This window comes from Zalophus californianus, chromosome 4 (genome assembly GCF_009762305.2).
Source record: "Zalophus californianus isolate mZalCal1 chromosome 4, mZalCal1.pri.v2, whole genome shotgun sequence".
Classification (NCBI taxonomy): domain Eukaryota; kingdom Metazoa; phylum Chordata; class Mammalia; order Carnivora; family Otariidae; genus Zalophus; species Zalophus californianus.
This window is the reverse complement of record NC_045598.1, coordinates 92049290-92071644: the sequence shown is the minus strand read 5'-3', so window position 1 is coordinate 92071644 and position 22355 is coordinate 92049290.

Below are 22355 nucleotides of genomic sequence, written 5' to 3'. Positions count from 1 at the left end.
GTCATGATCAGGGTCCTGGGACCAAGTCCCGGGTCGGGCTCCCCACTCAGCGGGGACTCTGCTTCTCCCTCTGCCTCTGCATGTCGCTCTGCCTACTTGTGCTCTCTCTCTCTCTCTGTCAAATAAATAAAATCATCTTTTAAAGATTTCATTTATTTATTTGACAGCGAGAGAGACAGCGAGAGAGAGAGAGAGAGAGTGGGGGGAGTGGGAGAGGGAGAAGCAGGCATCCGCAGAGCATGGAGCCCGAAGCGGGGCTCGATCCCAGGATCCTGGGATCATGACCTGAGCCGAAGGCAGCCACTTAACCGACTGAGCCACCCAGGTGCCCCAAATAAAATCATTTTTTAAAAAATTCAAAAAAAGGATGTCATTGATCACTTACTCTCAGGTTTTGAGTAAAAGTGGTAATATAGAAGTGATTAAGGACCAAGTTCCCCACCTAGTTCTGCCATTTAGTAGCTATGCTTTTTCAAGAGATTTCGTTTCTTTCAGCTTTTGTTTTCTTATCTACAGAACAGGGTTAATGATAGTACTTACTACAAAGGGTTATTGTGAAGATTAAATAAGATGATGTATGATGAGCCTGGTGCCTGGCACATAGCAACTATTCAATAAATATTAGTGACTCCCTGGTTAGAACTGTGCTTCAGGAATATTAATCTGGCAGCTGTGTGTATAAATGGTGTAAGCATATGGCTTTCCTTTTTAAAACAGAACTAGGGTCTTCCCAGGTATGTGCCAAAAATATTTACCACCCAGTTCCAGCAACTCCCCACCTCTTCCAAACTCCCTCATTCTCCACCACACTCCCACAGCAAAAGTGCTGAGCAAGGACTAGGGAGGAGGAGGCTGTTAAGCAGGAAATCCCCCAGGGGATGAGGAAGAGTCAGACGCAGTTAGGGTCATCTCTCTTGGGCTAAAGGGGGAGAAAAACTTTTCCATCAGAGACAGGAGTCCTGAAAACTCCATGAGGAGCTAAACTGGGCAGGAAAGTCTTGAAGCTCTTCCAGACCAGCTACGTCAGAGATGATGGATGTGTATGGCAGGGAGTCGGGGAGCAGTGAAGTTGCAGAAAGCCACATTGCCAGGAGTGACCAGAAGGACATTTTGTAATGTGTTTACAATTTCTGCTTTTTTTAAAGATTTTATTTATTTATTTGACAGAGGGAGACACAGTGAGAGAGAGAACACAAGCAGGGGGAGTGGGAGAGGGAGAAGCAGGTTCCCTGCCGAGCAGGGAGCCCGATGCGGGGCTCCATCCCAGGACCCTGAGATCATGACCTGAGCCGAAGGCAGACGCTTAACGACTGAGCCACCCAGGCGCCCCTACAATTTCTGTTTTAAAATGTGTTAAATAATACTTAGTTTCATTAGTTTTTTAAAAAGCTTTATGAATTCTGAACATGTAAAAAGTAAAATCCAGTATTTTGTTTGCAGGACATTAAAACAGAAACATTAATAATACAATTTTGCTCTAGTATCGTAACTACTCACGGAGAGTGGAATCAAAGAAGTGTGGATAAACCATTGAGGACAGTTATAAAAATAAGGGAGATTCTGTAGTTTTCCTTTGCCTTCCTTTGATATCAGCACCAAGTACCAAAAACTGGACTTTATTTCATTAAGTGCTCAGAATTTATAATGCACAAAAAAATTGGAGAAGCTGCTAACTCACATGCCTCCAAGCAAAAACCCTCTTCTATTGTTGCTTCTAATTTGCTTGACCAGAAAACCAGATGAGTTAGTTAAGACTCTTTCAGTGCAGACACCCAACTCAACCAGGCTTAAGGAAAAAAGTAATTTACTGCCTCCTGTAACTGAAAAGTCTGAGTTTTAGTCATGACTGGATCCAGGGGCCCAAATGATAACATCAGAGCTGGGTTCTTCCTCTGTCTCTGTCTCTCCATCTCCTTGCTCTGATTTCCTTTGTGTTGGTTTCACTTTCCCGCTGGATTCTCCCCATGATACCCCACATCAGTCTGGCCTTACACCTTTTTTTTTTTTTTTAGTAACATTATCCTATAGGATATAGTTCATGTAAAAATAGACAATTTAATGAAGTAAAAGATAGGGTTGATTCTAATGTTCAACCTTGCTAGACATCTAAGAATTTTTTTTTTTTTTTTGGCATATGCATGAACAAAGCTGTTACTAAAGATAATTCTCAGTGTGTAAGGAGTTTGGGGGGCTGGACACTCATTCACAGCAGATTGGGAACACATTTAGACAACCTTTCAGGAAAGCAGTAGCAGGATTTTGTTTGTTGTAACAGAAACTAAGCTTAAACTAGTTTAAGTAAAAAAAGGGAATTTTTGGCTTATGCATTGAGAAGTTCAAGGAATGGAAGTGGCTTTATGCAAAGTTGGATCCAGTAGTTCAAATGATTCATTCTGTCTCTACCTCTGCCTCTGTCCCTTTAATTGCTTGCCACTATGCGTCTGTATTCTCAGACAGGCTCTCTCTACATGGTGAAGAGAGCTGCTACAGACCCAAATTCACATCGTCCTTACTGCTTACTGTCTGGGTCAAGGGGATGGAGTTCTCTTACTGGCCAGGCCAGGTCACCATGTCAGCTCTGGAGCCTGGGAGCTGGATCAGCTCCATCTGAGCCCATGTTTGGGGTAGGATTACTATAGAATGGGAAAGGATTCTCCAAAGGCAGGAGAGCTGGGAAGGCAAATATATGTCCATACCAAGGACAACTTGGCAGTATGTACCCGGAGTCTTTAGAATATACACATCTCTGAGCTTAGCAACACCAATTTTGGGACTTAATCCTAAAGAAAGAACCAGAAACACACTTTTACTCCTGCTGTGCCTGTAGCGATGGGTAGGTTGCAGAGAAGTATGCCAATCCAGCGTTACATCTTAACAACCTAGCAACCCCATAAAGGCTGTAGGCAAAGTTCTAGGTAGGGCTCTCAATGGCCCAATTTGGGCCACATTCCCATTTCAGAATCAGTCAATGTGGCCAAGGACTGGCCAGATCTTGGCCATGTGCCCATTCTTGGACCTTGTGGGTAATATCAGTCCTACCAAAACCACAAAACTGAAAGTTAGAGAGACCTAGTTTCCCCCAAAGCAAATCAGGGTGTTTTTGCCTACAGAAGAAGTGAACAAGCAAAAACAATAGACTTCACTACCTCAGATAACTAAACCTTTAGAACTGCTTCTAGAATCATGGCAAATTTGCTCTAAGTGAGGATCTAGGAATGTTTCCCAAAAATAAAGTCCATCAACTCTGGTATATAAACTTTGTGACATATATTTTGGTAGTTCCAAGTGGTTTTGCAGAGCTGAGGGCATAGAGATGTTCTTTTGCAGAATCATTTTCCTCTGTCAGCTCTTTAAGTGCAAGCATTTTTTAGGGTTTTATTCTCTGAATAATTAAGTTGTCACATAAGTGATCTCTGGAGAAGATGAGTTGTACCATAATCTGACAAGCTGTATTTCTCTCTTTCCGAATTGCACCAGCAAACCATTATGCTTCCAAGAGAACCTTGCAAGATACTTAAGCCACCTGGAGTACAGATAGAACAATTCCTAAGTGTAGAATTTAAGAACTAAAGGGATCTGGGATTGCTTTCCAGAATGCAGCTAATTTTCAAAAAGAAGAGTCAATTCAATAAATATCAATGGAACACCTTCATTACTGATTGCTTCCAAGTATTCATATCCCCTTTTTTCCAATGATAGTATCCACATTTTGCTTAAGGCAAGCCATTCATAGCCAAATGGTTTGGGTATGATAAATCCCACCTCTGGCTTTTGAGGTAGGGTCTAATTGACTTATGGCAATGCTCCTGGTCATGATAATTCGTTCAAGGATGGAAATGCCCCAATTCAAGCCAATTATCTCAATTCTTGGACAAACTATTTGAATGAATAAGAATTTCTCTTTCTCTCTCCCACCCCCCTTTAATTGGACATAAATCCACAGGCACATAACCTCAGGAACTTTTGGCAGCCATCCTGCATCAGGAAGGGAGAGTTTTCCTGAGAATGAAGCCAGTCTCAAGAAAAACTAAAACAGAAAAACCCGGTCACATTGTTTGAGTTGCTGGTCACATTGAGTTGCTGGATCATGCCATGCCTGAAGCTATATACTTGTTCACTTTTCAGTAATGTGCACCAATAAATTCCTTTTACTTTTTAAAGTCAGTTTGAGTAGAATTCTCTGTTACCTGTTATTCTGACACCAACTCCAACTGCAAAACAATTCTGACGCTAACCACCCAGAGTTAGTGTCAGACTTTGCAGGTTTAAGGGCACAGTCCTCAGCAGGACTGCCCTTACTTCAGACATCAGCCACACTTTGGGGACCCACAGGCCACCCACACTTTTGACCATCTGGTAAAAATTCAGGGGTTCTCATGACCCCCTCATGTTCAGAAATTCACAAGAATGACTCACAGAACTCAGGAAAGTGCTATACTTACAATTAATTTTATTTTAAAAATACAAATCAGGGTCAGCCAAATGAAGACACACAGGGTGAGGTCTGAGTGGGTCTTTTTTTTTTTTAATTTATTTTTAGAAAGGTTGGGGAGGGGCAGGGGGAGAGGGAGAGAGAGTCTTAAGCAGTCTCCTCACTCTACACAGCCCAATGTGGGGCTCGATCTGACAACCCTGAGATCAGGACCTGAGCAGAAACCCAGAGTCAACTGCTTAACCAAAGGCACCACCCAGGCATCCCATGGGAGGGTCTTAAACACAGAACTTCCATGCCTCTTCCCTGTGGAGGCCAGACATATCTAACCTTCCTAGCACATCTATGCTCGCTAACCAGGAACTTCTCTGAGCCGCAATGTCCAGAGATTTTACTGGGATTTCATTATTGTTTGGATAGTTGGCTAAACTCAATCTCCAGCTATGTTAGAGATGTTTCCTCAAGCTCTTCCTCCTTTCCATGCCCTCTGCCTCCGTGTTAGTTCATTCTCTTATCACCCGCTTAGTGCCCACTCTCATTCCATGCCACATTCCCACAGCTTAGGCCTCACTCTATCAGCTTCCCTGCTTTGATTAAGCCCCAGGGGACTGACTTATTCTGGAACAGCAGGGGTAGAATTTCTTTGAGCCTATTGAACCTGCAAACTCGGAAGACATTCTTGAAGATCCTCATTATCTGAAACAGTAAATAGTTGAGATATTTAGGTTGTTTCTCATTACTCCTCCTTCTTGTAAAATCTCTTTTTGAGGTTCATGTCACTCATCTACTCATCTTTTCTACCCTCCCAGTGCAATTATCTTCCAAACTCTTGGCCATTTTCCTCATTCTTTAACAAGCCCCTGGCTCACAGCCTTCCTCCTCCCCTCAACTTCTGCCGTTCTCCTGGGCAATTCGAAGGTCCATATGGCTTCTCAGTTTCATGTTCTCATTATCTCCAATCCAGTGAATTTCTTCTCAACTCCACATCATCCATAATCCTCTTCTCTTTTCATGCTACAATCTCTCCCTAGGCTCTCTTATCAATTCTTATGGCTTTACGCACAATCTGTGTGTTCATGACTCTTATTTTTTTAGCCCAGACCTCTCTTCTGAAATCCATACCTCTATCTATATTCAACTGCCTTTCTGGCATACCCCTTTACATGTCTCATATTCAGGCATCTCATACTTACCGTCTCAAAACTTACTATTGCTCCTTTGACTCTTTGGCAAATCTGCTGCATTTCAGCAAATGATCCCACCAGCTATTCAGTTGTGCAATCTACCTTCTCCATCCCTTCATTTATTCTATCACTAAGTCCCATTTTACCTCTAAGATGTATCTTGAATTTATTTATTTCTCACCATCCCCACTATCAACCCAGCCCAACCCATCATCACTTTTGCCTGGACTGCCGCAATAATGTCCATCTGGTCTCTCTGCATTCATTCTTGCATCCTTTCAATCCATTCTTTACATAGCAAGTATCATGACAGTTTTTTTTAAAGATTTATTTATTTATTTATTTGGGAGGCAGGGGGAGAGGGAGAGAGAATCTTGAGCAGATTCCTTGCTCAGCGCAGAGCCAGATGTGGGGCTCAATCTCAGGACTCTGAGATAACGACCTGAGCCGAAACCAAGAGTTGGCCGCTTAACCGACTGCACCACCCAGGCGCACTGCATCATGACTTTTTTGTTTTTATTTTTTTATTATTACTTTTTAAAGATTTTATTTATTCATTTGAGACACAGAGATACAGAGAGAGAGAGCATGAGCAGGGGGGAGAGGCAGAGGGAGAGGGAGAAGCAGGTTCCCCACTGAGCCAGGAGCCGGATGAGGGGCTTGATTCCAGAACCCTGGGATCATGACCTGAGCTGAAGGCAGACACTTAACCATCTGAGCCACCCAAGTGCCCCTCATGACTTTTTTAAATACAAATCTTATCTTGTTGTTCTACTTAAAACCTTTTAGAAGCTTCCTATTTCTCTTAGGATAATGTTTGAGATCCTTAGCATGTTCAATAGGGCCTTGCATGATGTGGTTTTCACAATCTTTCTAACTTGTTCTTCTGCCACAGCCCCTCATTCACTGAGCCAATTACACTGGCCTTCTCTCTTCTCTGAAGATGCCAAGCTCCCTTATGTCTCAGAGTATTCATACACATAATTCCTTCTACTTTGAACATTCTCCATGCCCTAATCCCACCTCCATATACCTCTTACTTTGTGACAGTGTCTATGCCCTGAATAAGGGAACACCTCTCTTCCCTTGAGAAGTTCACGGTTTAATAAGAGACATGTAAAAAAATTCACCACTTTATAATAAATGCAATAGAAGTATGGCCACAGGAAGAAATATTTATCTATCTCTGAGAGTTAGGAGAGGGCACTTAAATAGAAGAACCAACATGTCTCAAAGACAGAGGCAAGGACATGAGCAGATACAAGAAGTTTGGTACTATTGGAGAGTTATGGCAAGAAGGTGGCAGGAGACACCTTGGGTGCTGTGTTAAGGAGCTTGAAGTTTATCCAAAATGCAAAGAGGGTGTCCCCTACAAAGAGTTTTATGGAGAGGCATGAGTAGTGTTATCAAATTGGTAGTAGTTTGAGAAAAAGGCCTGGATAAAAGAAGGTGAAGGCAAAATGTCAACTAGGAGAATACTATAATAGTCCCAGCAACTGATGATGGCAACTGAATAAAGGCAAAGGTAGTGGGAATAGAGAGAAGGTGGTTTGAAGATGTATTTAAGAGGTAGAATTGATAGGACTTCGTGACCGAACAAACAGGTAAATTCCTTGTCCTTATGGAGCTTGAATTCTAGAATGGAAGGCAGATAATATGTCCAATAAACAAATGCATACATGATATGATCCCTTGTAGTATTACGGCCTGTGAAAGAAAACAGCAAGTGAAGGAGAGAGTTATACAGATAGAGTGGTCCCTATTAGGAGGTGACATTTGAACAGAAAAGAAATGAGCCATGTGAATATATTTGAAGAAAGACTATTTCAAGTAGAGGGAACTACAGGTGCAAATGTCCAGAGAAGGGATATATTTGAAGAACAACAATAAGACTAGTATGGCTAAAGCACAGAACAAAGGAAGGGGAGAGTGGAAGGAGATAAAGTCAGAATACAGCAAGAGGTCAGATGATGAGTTCCATAGATAATGGAAAGAACTTTTTTTTTTAAGATTTGTTTGTTTATGAGAGAGAGAGAGAAAGCAAGCACAAGTGGGTGGAGGGGCAGAGGGAGAAGCAGACTCCCCGCTGAGCAGGGAGCCTGATGTGGGGCTTGATCCCAGGACCCTGAGATCATGACCTGAGCTGAAGGTAGATGCTTAACTGACTGAGCCACCCAGGCGCCCTGGATTTTATTTTAGTGTAATGAAAATCACTGGAAGGTTTTGAACAGGGAAGTGGCATATTCCAACTTATACTGTAAAAGGATCACTCCCAATACACTATAGTGAGGGAAGTGTGGAAGCTGGGTAGCCAGTTAGGAGGAAGGGATCTAGGTAAAAGATGATGGTGGTTTGGGCTAGAGTAGAAGTGATCAAGGTGGTGAGAACTAGTCAGAACTGGGATATGTTTAGAAGGCTAGCTGATGTAATGTGTTGATGGGTTGAATGAGGGTAGAGAGGAGTCAACAGTGATCCCAACATTTCAGGCTTGAGCAACAGGCTGAATCATAGAGCCATTTACCGAGATGGAGAAAATTGAAGGGACTTAGGTTTGATAAATGCAAGAATTGTTTTAGACATGTTTAGGTTGGAATGCTGTTAGATGTTCAAGTAGAGTAGAGAGTAGAGATAGGAGTCTGGAATTGAGGGGAAAGGTTGAGCCTGTAGATATAATTTTTGGAATCATTTAACATGTCATTTAAGCTGATAGAATTGGTTAAGATTTTCTAAGATGAATGTAAGCGAGAACTGAGAAGTCAAAGGATGGAACTAGGATACTCCAGTACTTAAAGGTTGAGAAGAGAAAGATGATCCAACAAAGAAACTAAGAAGAAGTGGCTAGTGAGATGAGAAGAAAATCAGTAGAGGATGGAAGCCAGGTAAAGATAGTTCTTCAAGAAAGAGGAAATGATCAACTGGCCAAGCTGCTCTTGGGTCAAGTAAGTTGAGAATGGGATTTGGCAGTATGAAGGTTATTGGTGACCTTGATAAGAGAAGTCTCAGAAGAGTAGTAGGGATAAAAGATTTTATGTATCATAAAGGTTAAGATACAGTGGAAAGAAAGAAAGCAAGAAATACCACCATATATAGGGAACAGAGAAATAGTGCAATAGCTGGATAGACATGCTGTCAAGGGAGAGGGGTTTTTTTTGTTGTTGTTGAAGAAGGGAGGGAAGATTGGTGATGCAGGAGAGGGTAAAATAAGTGTGGAGGCAAAGTCCTTGAGTAGGTAAGTTCTCTAGACACTTGAATATTTAGGCCTAGAGCTCAAGAAAGAGGTGGAGACTAGAGATGCAGATTTTTGAAATGATTAACATATACAAAAGGGACAAATGTGGGAGTGAATAAGGTTGTTTAGGGAGAGTGAAAAACAGAAGCCAAAGACAGAACCCTGAGGTATCAAAAAATTTAAGGGAACAAGGGGAGGAGGTCCAATAAGGAATACTGAGAAGGAATGTCCTCTATTTGCCAGCTATTTTTATGCCCATAGCACATGGCACATTGTTTTATCTCTCATGCCTGGAAAGCCTTCCCTTCCCTGGATTCATACCCGTCTCTCATAGTACTTTATGCAAATCTTTATTAGCACTTATTTCACTGCATTTACATTACATGTAGTCTTCTTCCATCAGTCTGAAGGTTCTCTCTGCCAAAAACTTTATTCATCTTTTTATCTACAACTCTTAACATAATGCATAGTAGGTGCTAAATAAATGATGCATGGAGCAGGGGGAAGTTAATCCACAAATAGAATGTGTAATATATAAGCATTAGAAAGTGTCAATATGCATTTTATGACTTTCTAAAAGAAATATATATGTTGGAAAGAACTCACCAGTGAAGCCATCTGGAGTTTTCTTTGTAGAAAGATTTTAAATTATGAATTCAATTTCTTTAAAATATAAAATATAGAATTTTCTATTTATTATTGTTTTAGTAGGTTTTGTTTCTCAAAATTTTCCATTTCATCTAGATTGTCAAATTTATTGGTAAAAAGTTTCTTATAATATCCTCACATTTTTATTGTCTATAGGACCTATACTAACGTCCCCTTTTTTATTGCTGATATTGGTAATGAGTTTTCTTGTACTCTTCCTTGATTGGTCTTGCTAGGAGTTGATTAATCTTTTTAGTCCTTTTGAAGTTTAATAAGTTTTGGCTTTGTTGACTCTTTGTTGATTAATGAGTGTTGGCTCTGGTACATCTGCTTTTTATTTCATTGATTTATGATTTTATCTTTATTTCCTTTCGTTTATTTCCTTTTTAAACTTTCTTTGCATAAGTTTGCTGTTTCTTTCTCTACATTTCCCTGTGAGCTCTAAATCCTATGGGTAGTTCTCTAGCCAAAGTAGCGCATTAGTGGAATCCCAAGTCTCAAAGGAATGAGCCTGATTAATTAGCCCATGATGCTCAGTCATTAGCTAAGAATGGGTTGTGAGAATGGCCTCAGTTGTGAAATATTGGTGGATCCAGGTCAGTAGTTGAGACTACCAATTAACTATGTTCTGCACAGAAGGGAATCCAGTGGCCCATTTTCAGAACCACCACAATTCAATTCCTTTGCCCCACAGATCTATTTCTTCATTCAGGGGGTACCTTGGTGGCTCAGTCGGTTAGGTGACCAACTCTTGATTTCAGGTCATGATTTCAGGGTCCTAGGATCGAGCTGTATGTAGGGCTCTGTGTTCCACATTCAGTGGGAAGTTTGCTTGAGGATTTCTCTCTGTCTCTCTCTCCCCCAGCCCCTTCCCCCGCTTGCACTCTCTCAAATAAATAAATAAATCTTTTTAAAAAATCATTATTTCTTGGGGCACCTGGGTGGCTCGGTTGGTTAAGCGTCTGCCTTTGGCTCAGGTCATGATCCCAGGGTCCTAGGATGGAGCCCCACATTGGGCTCTCTGCTCAGTGGGGAGCCTGCTTCTCCCTCTCCCCTTGCCTGCTGCTCCCCCTGCTTGTGCTCTCTCTCTCTGTCAAATGGATAAATAAAATCTTTGAAAAAAAATCATTATTTCTTCATTCAGGTTTGGGGAGAAGCTCTTCTATGGTTCCCACACGGCCTTTCTTCCTGAAGGGAACAAAGAAAAGGAAGGTTAGTGGGATGGACTACAGCAATTGATCTAGAGGCCATAACTGACACTCATCCTCTCCCTTTTCCACTTCCACTCTAAATTCCTCTCACACTCAGTTATCATCTTAGCAGGTCTTGGTGGCTTTTGTGGTGACATAATCCAAAGCTTTATTCCTGGTCTGAGCTTTTGGTAACCATTCTCTTCTCAGGTCAGGGATGCTGCATATGTTCACAGTTACAGTGGGGCAAGGGAATATCACATGTCCGAAGGGACCATATGAATTCTGTAAAGAACAATGCTATCTTTTCTTACTGATCAGGGTCAATTATCCTTGTCATGATTGTTAACTCCTCTCTTTGCCTACAGGTCTCAGGAATAATGAGTTCAAAGTGCAGCAGTCGGGATGCCTGGGTGGCTCAGTCATTAAGCATCTGCCTTGGGCTCAGGTCGTGATCCCAGGATCCTGGGATGGAGCCCCACATCGGGCTCCCTGCTCGGCGGGGAGCCTGCTTCTCCCTCTCCCACTCCCCCTGCTTGAGTTCCTTCTCTCGCTGTCTCTCTCTGTCAAATAAATAAATAAAATCTTCTTTTTTTATTTAAAGATTTTATTTATTTATTTATTTGACAGAGAGAGATAATAGCGAGAGAAGGAACACAAGCAGGGGGAGTGCGAGAGAGAGAAGCAGGCTCCCCACCGAGCAGGGAGCCCGATGTGGGGCTCGATCCCAGGATCCTGGGATCATGACCTGAGCCGAAGGCAGACACTAAACGACTGAGCCACCCAGGCGCCCAATAAATAAAATCTCAAAAGAAAAAAAAAAGGTGCAGCAGTCATAGCTTGTAGTTCAAAGGGACCCTTGTTGTGTACCTTAAGAGAAGTACAGTCTCTTCGAAGACCAGTACCTCCAGCCCTATAGATCCCAGATTTGTGGGTATGGGAAGCACAAAATCCTCTAGTGGGTCATTGCTAATAAAAGTAAATGGGGCTATTCCTGCATCCATTCCTTGCTTAGTGGGCCTAAGTATTTTTCCTACTGGGGTCATAAAGACCTTTGATTTAATGTGTATGACACATCCTCAATAATAGTACCCAATTTTTTCAGAATATTTCTGTTGAGTGGCACCTCATCTGTGCCTTTAGAAAGTCATTCTAGCCCTCTGTGAGGTCAGCTTTTTCTGGATGATATGGTATAACCAGTGGATCCCATGGATATGGGTCCATTCCCACCCCTCTTTTACCATAAAGCAGGGGCCCTGGTTTGATGCTATGTTACATAGGATTCTATGTCTGTAGATTAGGCAGTCCATAAGCCCCAATATAGTAATGTTGGCTAAGGATCTGTGGGTGGAAAGGAAAACCCATACCCAGAATAGCTATCTATATCTGTAAGAATGAATCACTGGCTCTTCCAAGATGGAAGGGACCCAATGTAGTCAACCCGTCACCAACTAGCCAATTGGTCTCCTTGAGTAATGGGGCCATATTAGGGGATCAGCATTGGTCTCTGTTGCTGACAGGTTGGACATTAAGACATCAATAGCTGTATCAGCCTTGGAAATTGGGAGTCCATGCTTTTGGGACCTGTACATAGTCTCCATCCCTGCCACTATAGCCACTCCATTTATGTGCCTGTATTAGTTTCCTAGGGCTGCCTTAACAAAGTAAGGTGATTTAAACAACAGATACTTACTGTCTTACAGTTCTGGAAGCTAGAAGTCTGAATTCAAGGGTGTCAGCAGGCTTGGTTCCTTTTGAGGGCTGTGAAAGAAAGTCTGTCCCATGCTCTCCCCTAGCTTCTGGTGGTTTGCTGGCAATCGTTGGCATTCTTTGACTTCTGCTACATCACCCTGATCTCTGTTTTATCTTCACATGGCATTCTCTCTGTGTATCTCTGTCTTCACATGGCTGTCTGCTTATCAGAACATACTTGAATTAGGGGACCACACTACTCCAGTATGATGTCATCTTAAATTATTACATCTGCAACAACCCTATTTCCAAATAAGGTAAGATTTTAAGGTATTGGGGATTAGAACTTCAACATGAGAATTTGAGAGGGGTATAAAACATAACCCATAACAGTGCCTATAACACAATCATGCTGGTTCCAAGGTGGCCAATGATTAAGGCTGGTAATGACAACTGGATGAGTCATTTTGTCTACTTGATTGCTTAGTGCCTCTTCCCTGGTGGATGCAAGATGTGATACAAAAATCTTCACACTTCATGCTCAGTCCTGTATATTCATCCACATGACTCTATTTCAGATCTCCTTGTCTTTGATCTTCTAGTCCTTTTCCTTCCAGGTCCTCTACTAGGTTCCCTACCAGGCCATTGACACCTGCCCAAGAATCTATATATATTCTTACTTCAGTCAGCTTCTGTCTCTCTCTCTCTCTCTTTTTAGATTCTATTTATTTATTTGACAGAGAGAGGGACATAGCGAGAGAGGGAATACAAGCAGGGGGAGTGGGAGAGGGAGAAGCAGGCTCCCCGCCGAGTGGGAAGCCCGATGTGGGGCTTGGTCCCAGGACCCTGGGATCATGACCTGAGCCCAATGACTGAGCCACCCAGGCGCCCCTCTGCTTCTCATTATAAAAGCAGATGATCGGGGATGATCCTTGTAACTCTACCAACTGGGAAGATTTTCCCTCTTTGCTGTTTTTCAAAGACTCTCAAGAATGTAACTATAATGCAGCCACTATCTAATTTTGGTTTGCACCCACATACTAAGCTGACTCATCCATAAACCAAACTTAGGCTTCACCCTTTTTCCTTCAGCTGGTCATGGTATTGGTGCAGCTGTAGTGGGTTACATGGGGATCTGGGCTTACAAGTGCCCCAGTTGTGCTTGATCTCCATCCCATATGTACCATTTTAGTCTTACAACAGGTGCTGCTGGGTCCATCTGAATCAACAGAACCCAGTCCATAACAAATGGTTCTGGACACATGGTTACTTGGGTTCTGTCTCGACCAAGGCTCAGTATCTGGTTCTCACTAGTAGCTTGTTCTTAAAATGTGTCTAATTCTCCTTTGAAGATGGCATGGCCTTGCTCCAGAGTCCTAGGGACTGCACTGTGATTTTTCCACTAGGGCTTACCATAAGCTCTGTCTTAGTCAGCTTGGGCTGCCGTAACAAAATACCATAGACTGGGTGGCTGAAACAACAAAAATTTATTTTCTCACAGTTCTGGAGGCCAGAGGTCTGAGATCAGGAGGCCAGCATGATCAGGATCTGGTGAAAGCTCTCTTCCTGATTTTTAGACAGATATACCTTCTCCTTATAGGGCAGAGAGAGAGAGAGCTCTTTGTTGCCTCTTTATCATCACATTAGGGATTAGGGCTTCAACATATGAATGGGGGGGCATTCAGTCCATAACGTTCCACCCATGGCCCCCTAAAATTCATGTCATTATTGCATGTAAAATACATTCATTCCATCCCCAAAGCCCCAAAGCTCTTAATTCATTCCAGCATCAACTCAAGTCTCATCTGAATATCATCTAAATCAGATATAGTGAGAATGGAGGTATGATTCATCCTGAGGCAGCTATGAATCTGTGAAATGAGACAAGTTATGTGCTTTCAAACTACAATAGTGGGACAGGCATATGATAGACATTCTCGTTCCAAAAGGGAGAAGGAAAGGGTGATGATCCCAAGCAAATTCAAAATTTAGCAAGACAAAAATTCCATTAGATTTTAAGGCTTGAAAATAATCCTCCCTGGTACAATGCTCTGCCCTCCAGGTACAGTAGGTGGCAGCATCACCCCCAAGGTTCTGCTGGGTAGTCCCACTCCCAAGCCTGTTGAAACTGAGGCAGTGGCCCTGATGATCTCCCAATCACTTCCAGGGTCATTTTTCCCTCTTCTTGCATGTTTGCAGCCAAATAGCTCTATCATTCTGTCCTGTCAAATTCAATAAGTCCAACAGCTTTCCTTCATTTGGTCCCAACTCCATCCCCTTCAGTTCAAATTGGCTGTGTTTCTGCTCATATAATGCCATAAACTCTATCAAGTGATAATCTAGTTGTGCCATTGGTGTTCTCTTTAGAACATGCTTTCTCATTTTTTTGCAATATGGATAAGCTGAGAATTTTCTAAATCATCAAGTTCTGTTTCCTTTTTGCTTAACAATTCCTTCTTCAACTCATCTCTCTCCTTTTGCGTTTTACTATAAGCAATCAGGAGGAACCAAGCCCCTCCTTCAACACTTTGCTTAGAAATCTCTTCAGCTAAATATTCATTTGATTGCTCACAAATTCTACCTTCCACAAAACACTAGAACACAGTACAGCCAAGTTGTTTGCCACTTTATAACAAGGTTCACCTTTCCATCAGTTTCTTATTTCTACCTGATATCTCACCAGAATTGCCCTTAATGTCCATATTTCTAGCAAGTACTTTAAAACTCTTCCAACTCCACCCATTATTGAGTTCCAAAGCTGCTTCCATGTTTTTAGTTTTGTTTCAGCTGCATTCCACTGTGGGTGTCAAGATCTGTATTAGCCAGGGATCCCCGGAGAAACAGAACCATTATAGTTATACAGATGTAGGTATAAGTATAGATTATATGGCTATAGCTATTGATTTATTATAAAGAATTAAGTCACATGATTATGGAGGCCGAGAAGTCCCAAGATCTGCAGTAATCAAGCTGGAGACCCAGGAGAGCTGATGTGTAGTTCCAGTCTGAATCCAAAGGTCTGAGAACCAGGAGGGCCAATGAGGGCCAATGACGTAAGTACCAGTCTGAAAGTTGGCAGGTTCAAGATCCAAGAAGAGCTGATGTTTCAGTCCAAGCCTGAAGGCTGGGAAAGACCAACATCCTAGCTATACAATCAAGCAGGAATTCCCTTTTACTCAGTCTTTTTGTTCTATTCACGTCTTCAATTGATTGAATGAGGCCCACTTATATTAGGGATGGCAATCTGCTTTACTCATTCCATCAATCCAATGTTTATCTGATTCAGAAACACACCCACAGACATACCCAGCATAACGTTTGACCAAATACCTGGGTATCCCATGGCCCCATCAAGTTGACATAAAATTAACCATCACAAGCTCCAAACTGCTTCTTTTCTTACCCTAACACCTCCAGGATTTTACTGAAATATATGGCCAAAGTGGCAGAGATGCTTGTACTGTAAGCTGCACTTTACCTGGTCTGGGCCCCAAGGCTGGAAATCTTCAATGTCACCTGGTAAATGGGCTGGAGCAGTATTCCTAAGTGTGCTACGTGTTGCTCCAGAACATAGAGAGACATACTAAGCCCTGTGCATTCTTCTTTGTGGTAGGGGATGCAAGATGTAACAATTTGTCTTTGACTTTGGAAGGCTATACTGATACACATCTGACCAGCTGACCCTTAAAAACTTCACGAAAGTGGCAAGTCCTTGAATCTTTAGAGCATTTTTCTTCTACTCTCTGGAGCATGGTCTTACCAATGCCTCCAGCATACTAGCCACCCCTTGCTTGTGCCATATGAGCAGCATAAAATCATTGATGCAGTGGGCCAAAGTGATATTCTGAGATGTTTAGGAGATTCAGATTTCTTTGGGCTTTATTATGACAGAAGGCAGAGCTAACCAATCCTTGAGACAAAACTGTAAGTGAATAGTTATCTGTCGCACATGTATGTGAATCATTTCTGATGCTCTCTCCTCATCAGAATGGAAAATACTTCATTGAACAAATCACTGGCCACTCATCTTGTCCTGATGCCTTATGAATCTGCTCCAGCAATAAGACCATATCAAGCACAGCATGTGCAATTGGGGCTATTACTTGCTGAAGCCTATGGTAGTCTACAGTCATTCTCCAGAATCCACCTAGTTTATGCAGAGGCCAGACAGGCTAATTAAATGGAGATATGATAGGGATGAATCTTTCTTTTTTTCTTTTTTAAAAGATTTTATTTATGTATTTGAGAGAGACAGTGAGAGAGAGCACAAGCGGGGTGGGGGGTGGTTAGGGAGGGAGAAGCAGGCTCCCCGACGAGCAGGGAACCCAACGTGGGACTTGATCCCAGGACTCTGGGATCATGACCTGAGGTGAAGGCAGACGCTCAACCGACTGAGCCACCCAGGCGCCCCGATAGGGACCATCTTTCATTCCCCCACATTCTTTAGGTCTTTAATGGTAGCACTAATTTCCACCAGGCCCCCCAGGATGTGATATTTTTGTTTGTTTTTTAATTTACTATGTTGGCCAGGGTGGAAGGTCATTTTCAGATGTTTCCACTTGGCCTTCCCCACTGATAGCTCTCACTTCACACAGGTCAAGGACTTAATGTTGGCATTACTGCAGCTGCTAAGTGTATGAATTCCAATTACATACTCAGGAACTGGAGAAATGACCACTGGGTGGGTCCACATCACAATGGACCTACTGTAAACTAGGCTTTTACAGTTTAGTCATGCCTTTATTACCTGGTCCCCATTTGCCTCCATTCTAACAAGAAGCCATGACAATGCTTTGGGTCTCAGGATATTTGATGTCAACTCGGACCCTGAGTCCAGTAGTTCTCACTTTTTCTTGTTACTCCTCTTCCCCACTGTGTAATCACTGAAGTAAATGGCCATAGGTATCTTTGGGAAAGGACCAGGGAATCATTACATTTATACTTGCTGCACTGAAGCACGATCTGCCACCTCTAAGTCAATGAGTTTCAGATCTGAAAAATGGCTCAGACTGGGACACTGAACAAGGGATAATGACTTTTTGGGTGAAATCAACCTCAGTATCCTGCTCCTCCGTTTTGGCCTTTTTTTGGGTTATAGATGTTAATAGACTTCCCATCTATTTCACCCCTACAGATGCCAAGCTCTACATCCATCTCCATAACTCCCTGTAAACCCCTTTGGCTGCCACTCGTCAGATGTTGTTGGTCTTTTTATTGTGGCCTCCTGGCTTCTAGTGACCAAGTGCCACTATCTGGCTCTGTTACTTGGGGAAGGGGAATTTTATTCCCATAGTTATTAATGAACCCTAACTCTGTGACTGCTATTATTAGCTCAGGACTGTAGAGAACTTCTTGATGTTGCTGCCCTTTACCAGAGGATTTCTAATGGCCTTCTGGTGTATCTCCTGGGCTCTCCTATGAAACGTAATCCTCTGATGGGTCTTCTGGCCTCACACATACCATTCCAGCATGCCTATTTTGCCCAGTCTTTTAATTTATTCTTCTACCATATATGCCTGGGCAACCCTAACGTTTCTACTTTGCTCAGCATTGGCCATCACTTTCTCTAGGTTTCTAAGAGCCCCCCCAAAAGTGAGTTGTTTTATCCCCAACAGTCCTTGCCAGTGTGTTGAATCCTGACTCAAGAAAGTGTTCCTAAGTCAATAAATTCTTGATTATCTAATCTAATATTCCAGCCCCCATGATCAAGCAACCTCAAAACTCAATTGCAGGGTACTCCCCTGACTTCTTTGCGTATGCTAGCTAATTCTTACAGCTTCTTTGTCTATGATCTCTTTCCTCCTTTATCAGGTCAGGCATGTTTTCAGCTGGGTTATGCTAGGAGTTGACGCTGGTTATCAGCATGGCAGCCAGGGGAAGAGTGGCTCTGCAGTGTCTTTCAGCACAGGGAAGTACTAGTTACTATGAAGAGGTAGACCATCTCTGCAAGCTTTGAAAGGCCACGAGGGTCTGCAGAGCTAACATCCTTACAGTTGTGCATCCAGATGTTCCATCCCTTGTTTCAGGGTTTCAGGTTTCCTCAACCAGGGCCCCAACCTGCTTTGGCCACACATTTTAATGTCTCTGGGGCTCTGTGCCTCTAACTATAATGTCCTGAGTCTGTGGCATAGCTGTGTCAGCTCTACCATTGCAGGAGATAAAAGCCTCTTTGTAAGTTACAAAAGAGGTCCTCTGTCTCTCATACTTGGCCATTAACCAAGGGAGACCTTTGCTTTTTCCTTATCTCTCCTGAGTGTCAATATAACTTAGCAGTAACCAGCCAATTCCACTGTCCTTGTAGGCATTGCCCACCCCCACCCCCATATATTTCAAATGCCTGAAATTGTACTCTTCTTTCTCCTCCATTGGGATGCTTTCTCAGGTCACTGCTGATGAAATCTTTAGCAGCTGGATCACCACCTTGTGCTGGGACAACCCATGCCCCTATACTACTCAGGATTAATACTGTCTTTGCCCACCAGGTAGTGAGTGAGCTGGTCCTGAAACCTCATTTTATTATCTAGCTTTTTTTGTTTTTTTGACCTCTCCTGGTACCACTTGTGTTAGTTTGGATCCTCTGAGCAGTTGCCAAGGTGGGATTTGGCATGTATATTAGCTAGGGCTGCCATAACAAAATATCATGGACTGGGTAGGTTAAACAACAGAAATTTATTTCTTACAGTTCTGGAGCCTAGGAGTCCAAGATCAAGAGGTGAACAGGTTTGGTTTCTTCTGAGGCTTCTCCCTTGGCTTGCAGACGGCCACCTTCTTGCTGTGTCCTCACATAGCCCTTCCTCTGCACCATGCCCCCAGAGTGTCTCTGAGTCCAACTTCCTCTTCTTATAAGGACACCAGTCAGATTGGACTAGGGTTCATCCTAACAGCTTCATTTTAACTTAATTTTAACTGTATTTGGACCTATGTCCAAATACAACCACATTCTGAGTTATTGGGTGTTTAGGGCTTCAACATATGAATTTTGGGAGAACACAAGTCAGCCCATAACACCATGCAGAAGATTTCTTAGGGGAAATGTCTGAAAGATAAAAGGGAGGGAGCAGGAAAGGTGGGAGATTGTGTAAACTCTGATACAGAACTGACACCTATGAAGGGGAGGGAAAAAGAAAGGACTGAGTAGGCAGTGTCTCAGACTGCAGCACAGTTCTAAGAGTTTCGGCTAGGATGATGGGTGGTCCTCAAGCCAATGCTGCCCATTGGAGGAGTCCCAAATATTCCAACAATGACACTGCATTAGTACTCCTGCCATGCTCAGTAGTTGGCCAGGACTGGCCAATTATTATTTCTTAAGGGGCCTGCAAGAATCAAAGCTCGTTAAACCTCTTGGGGGTAGAGCTCAGGGGTAGAGCATTTGACTGCAAAGTTTGTTAAACCTCTATTAAGAGGTAAAAAATTTTTGCTTATTTTAAAATATCCTTACAAAATGACTGAAGTAAAAAAAAAAAATCATAAGGTGAAGCAGCCAAATCTAAAACGTCTCTTTATGTAAATAACAAATTGTAGCTACTAGAGATAAAAGTAGATAGATGGATTTGGGGAACATGATATCTAGGAAGAGCAAAGAGACCTCGACTATAGATTGATTTGAAATCACTTACAAAATTCTCCACATATGTATATTTCCTGTCATTCACCCAGGAATGTCTGACACAAAGTAATAATACAGGACATTTACTAACAAATCTGAGTAGTTTCAATACTTGTTGGGTTATTAACTTTACCAAACTATTTCATTTACTTGCAGTGGAATGACAAGGCTTCTAATCTATAGATAGTTAATTGTAATATAGTTAAGACCTCTGTGTTTCATCTCTTAAAATGACTACAGCAGCTTTTAATTAGGGGGTCATTTTTGTATGTGCAAAAAAGTACCAAAATATCTGAGAGCTCTCATTCTGTGGGTGAATACATAACTTTCATTAATGTCCAAGGGATTTGCATTTCTCTGGGAAGTAACAGTCCTTCTCATCTCTCAGTATGTCACCTAAAAGAGTTGTGACCAACAAACTCTTGTCAAGTTTATAAAAAAAAACCCAAACCAACCAACCAACCAACCAAACTCCACAAAGGAAATTAAGAAAAAAAAAAGAAAAATTAGTGTTAAATTAAATTTTAAGAGTGGCAATTTGAAATACTGAATTTTCTATTTAATTCTCCGAGTGACACATATATTAACCTCTATACAACTAGTATGTTTATAGCAATCAATCAATAATTGCCTATTTACTCAACAATCTAGAGCATCTACTATATGCGAGGTGTTAGGCTGAGTAAGACACAGTACTGGTCCTCAAAGAACTCACATTTCAGTTAGTTTCCTTTTAAAAAAAATATTTCTTTTTATTGTGGTAAAATATACATAAAATTTACAATTTTTTTTTTAAGATTTTATTTATTTATTTGACAGAGAGAGACACAGCGAGAGAAGGAACACAAGCAGGGGGAGTGGGAGAGGGAGAAGCAGGCTTCCCGCTGAGCGGGGAGCCCGATGTGGGACTCGATCCCAGGACCCTGGGAGCATGACCTGAGCTGAAGGCAGACGCTTAATGACTGAGCCACCCAGGCGCCCAAAATTTACAATTTTTAACTGTACAGTTCAGTGGCATCAAGTACATTCACGCTATTGTAAAATCATCATACACAATCCATCCCCAGAAATTTTTCATCATCCCGCACTGAAATTCCATAACTATTAAACAATAATTCCTCAGCCCCTTCTTCCCCTGCCCCAGGTAACCACTAGTCTACTTTATGTCTCTAGGAATTTGACTATTCTAGGTACCTTATATAAGTACAATAACACAATATTTGTCCTTTCATGTTTGGCTTATTTCACTTAGCATAATGTCTTCAATCTCCATCCTAGTTGTAGTATGTGTCAGAATTTCATACCTTTTTAAGGCTAAAGTAATACCTGTTGTATGTATATAGTACATTTTGTTTATTCTCAATTACTTTAAAGTAGCTAAATCTTTCATTTTATTTCTTTCAAAGAGATACCATGAGGCTTTTAAAATTACTTTAAGCTAGTGTCTGTAGCCTCCCAGTATCTCCCCAGATGCCAGTTCCCTCCTTTTGCTGCCACCACTCAAAGTACAAGGTGCTCTCTTTTATGGTTAGTTTTTGAAACAATTCCTGACCCCTTTTGTATTTCTCTTTATAAGTCATGGGGACAGTTATACATGCTTTCGGGTGTCTTTTTTTAAAAAGTAACATTTTCTAGTTTATGTATAGTTAGAAACATTTACAAATTAGGCAATTTCAGGTACATAAAGAATTCAGTTTGGGGATCAGTTCTCACTGGTTTCTTTATTTGGAATAGTATTATCTCCAGTCCACCCGGGACTATTCTGCCACAGTTCATTTTGCTCCAGGACCAATGTGTCTAGCTCCCCAATATGTTTTAGATACCTTTCTCGGTTTCTGAATGTAGCTCATTCTCTCATGTCTTATTACATTCATTTCTTTTTTGTCTTCTGTGGCTCCTTTATCATTTTTCTCAGATGGACACTTGGTTCAACTTTTTAATGAAACATTTATTGAATTGATCATAGGCAAGAAACTATACAACAGGTGCTGGATTTTTAATGCAGCATTTTTAATCCATGAGGATCCATTTTCTTGGGAGAAAGTAAGATTTCCCTTATTAGCCACCATCAGCTACTGGCTCCCCTTCATTATGATATATGGGGCACAAACACAATTACCCAGAGGAGATTCCACATTCAAGTGATTTTGTGGAACATTCGCTGCCATACCTGATATTAGTAGGGGCTGCAGAGCACCTTGCATCCCTGAGTGTTCAGGAAATACTATTATGCTCAAGTGCCTATATGGGTTTATATGTAATACCTATGTAGGTATATAGTTACTATATATTAATATCAAAATAACCTTGAAAGAGCAGGCACAGTGAATTTAACTGGCATTTTTCAATAGAAAGGCCACATTAGTTGACCGGG